The sequence below is a fragment of the Rhagoletis pomonella genome, unplaced genomic scaffold (assembly GCF_013731165.1).
Source record: "Rhagoletis pomonella isolate Grant_MI unplaced genomic scaffold, Rhpom_1.0 Rhpom_scaffold_00004, whole genome shotgun sequence".
In the NCBI taxonomy this organism is placed as follows: Eukaryota; Metazoa; Arthropoda; class Insecta; order Diptera; family Tephritidae; genus Rhagoletis; species Rhagoletis pomonella.
Genome location: NW_023458558.1, coordinates 83176497 through 83179757, shown reverse-complemented (window position 1 = coordinate 83179757; position 3261 = coordinate 83176497).

Genomic DNA, 3261 nt, shown 5'->3' with positions numbered 1-3261 from the left:
TATCAGTCGTATGAACATACGAAAGGAAAGGAACCCTGCAAAAAATTGTGCGACTAATCTCTAAAGAGAGTATTCCGAGATTACTCTCAATCAGGTACAATATTATTTAATTAATTAGTCGCAACTAGTCTCATACGTACGGTGACCATCCGTTCTGTTTTTTGCAGGACCGTACTGTTTTTCAAAGGTCGGTCCTGCGTAGTTTTTCAAACCTGAAAAACCTGAAAATGTACTGACTTTTTCCAAGTGTCCTGCATTTGTCTCGTATTTTATTCGTTATTTTAAAATTATCGGACAATGGATGGATTTTTTCAATAAAGTGTTTTTTGGTACTTTTCGTAGCTTTTCTTCAATATCTCATGAAAAAATCTCAAAAATGAAATTAAATTAACGTAAATTAACGTAAGCGACTTACAGCTCGAAGAGTATTGATGTGCCTCTTACCAAAACATATAACTTGTGGCGACTTCAATGAAAATTATTAGTGCTACAGGCGAAAAAAGTGAGATTTTCAATCAAATGCGCAGTTTCATTTGATTATTTTTTTCATTATTTAAAAAATTCGAAAAAGAAGATATATCATTACAGTAAACTTTGAGCCAAAGATAATGAAAATCGGATTAGAAATGTAAATGCTATGGAGCGCAATCTGCACAAATTATATATTTTTGTAAAGGGCACTTTGTAACTCGTCGTTTACGTCGGTTCATGACGTCGATTTTTGACAAATAACTGCGAAAAGTACCAAAAAAACAAAAAAGAAGGGTATTGTTTTCGTTTTGAACGACTCAAAATTTGCCTGTAAAATAGTCTTTTAAAGATTTCCACTTTTTGTGTAAGCTATTGTAATTATAATATGTTTTACTATACTTTTAAAAATACTCATGTAAAAAAAGATTAATATCAATGAAGAAAACGTGATTCATTTTTAAAGTTTAAAATATATTAAGAATTTAGAATCATAAATACTCTTGATATTTTTATACTACGTAAATATATGTAGGCATATTTTTGAAAAATTGTCCTTCATTTTGAATCCATATTTATGGTCACCGTACTCATACGGGTACTAATGGATATCAATTAGTCTCGACTCATCTCTATGGGTATAATTGGAGATCAATTAGTCCCCAACTCAACTCTAACGGGTACTATTAACGATTTAATGATATGTACGCACTTAGTCAATGCAATTTCATGTGCGGCGTTGGCACGCAGGGAGAGTATTCGCCTAACAAAACTGAGCACCCCGGTTCGAATCTCAGCTGGCGCAAGTTTTTATTTTTATTTTTTAAAAGTGACTAGTCGCTTTTTATACCCGTTTGGGTATAAAGGAGAACAATTAGTCTCTTCATAGGACATGCTCGAACAAAAGCGAACAGTTCATTCCATATAAAGAGATCAAAAGTGGTATTAGTCGCATGCTCCTTTGCGATTGCTCCCGGAGTCATCCCGGATTAGTCCCATTTTTTGCAGGGAACCTTTGTTCCATCAACACCACAGCACGCGATTTGTGCGGATAAACACCCTGCAGGGAAACCGCGGACTAGTGAATCAAATTTCTAGTTCCGTACTAGGTCTTTATCGCCGAAAAGGAACTAGTCCCATAGGAACTAGATCCCCACCAGTCCAAAATCGGCGAAAAGTGGTACTTTTAAGAAACTAATTTTTTCAGTTTTTTTCACTACAAATCTATATCTAAGTGACGAATTTAGAAATGGTTCGGAACTATAGAAAAAGGGGTGCAGAACGAACTAGATCCTATTTGTCGAATTTAGAACTATTTCGGAACTATCGAATAAGGGATGCAGCGGGGGGCTTGTTTACTTTACGAAGATATGTGTTCGGCGGCTTTTTCGTTCAAATACGCTTCTATTCTGTGCTTCGCAGATGCTATTTCATAGTTTGGTAATACAAAACAAAGCTTTGTGTTAACATATTAACATCTTGGGGCCGTATGGAATCTAACCAATAACAGCGAGCACCTCTGCAAAGTCAGCTACAGCAAGGTATGTAAACGTACATTTCAACAAATTTAATTTCAAATTGAAAACACATTTCTTCCAAAATAACTTAAAATCGCACACACGGAAGAACCATAAAGATGGAAAAATCATGATACTTTTTTCTTTCGTCTGTCGATTTTAGAACTGGTTCGGAACTATAGAATTTAGGACTAGTTCGGAACTATCGAAAAAGGGATGCAGCGGGGGGCAATTGACACTTCCTAGGACATCGCCACGTTAAATTCGCCAATTGCTTGCATGCAAAAGAGATTTATCGCGAACCAGTACTGGGTCTAAATGTACTAGAAGCGCCCCAGTTCAAAACTAGAGATTTTCCCCACAGGGCATGTACTATGTATGTATGTATGTGTGTGTCATCGCCACTCTGCAGGCTGGGTATGCGTACCCTGTAGTAGAGATGGGCACGGGCCTAAATTTTTAGGCCCGGCCCGGCAAGAGTGCAAATCAACTTTCAAAAACACGCACGAGCCCACACGTTAAGAATTTTATTGGGGCCCGGCCCGGCACGATGGGACACGTCCCAGCCCGTAAATAAAGAGCCAATTTTTATTGTATGTATACATATGTACATATTTTTAATTTTGTGTTTACTTGAGCGAATCAATTTTTTACGCACGAGTTCGTGTTGACAGCAAATATTCCGGCCCGGCTGCCCGGCACGCGCCCATCTCTACCCTGTAGTGAAAACCTGAACCAGTATGCACAAATTTCAGTTCATGAACTATTATTTAAGGATAAAAATCATACCAGGTCGTTATGAACCATAATTATACCATTTCCTCGAAGAAAAAAGTAAACTAGTTGGTAGAAATTCTAGTTCGAAAACTGGTATTAAATGGGGAAGTCATACCAGTTCGTCATGGACTATATTTATACCAGCTCTACACAGTGAAATGCCAAACCAGCCAGTATAAAACAGTTCATTAACTAGAATGTGCTTTCATCGCAAATGTCGGCTGTGGTGTCGAGTGAAGACTACCGATTCTGGTTCTGAGATCTCAGGTTCGAGCGTGGAGGTTGAAAAGAAGAAGGAAAAGAAAGTAAATTAATTTAAATAATTATAATTATTTCAATTTAAATATAAAATAAAATTTGTACATTAAGACTGCATTACTTTATTTATTCTGAACGTTTGGAATATACTTTTTTGTCAACTAATTCTTTAGATATGTTAACGTATATTTCGACCGCATTCTGTTTATTCCGGCTGTGAAATGGGACTATCCGGAATGTA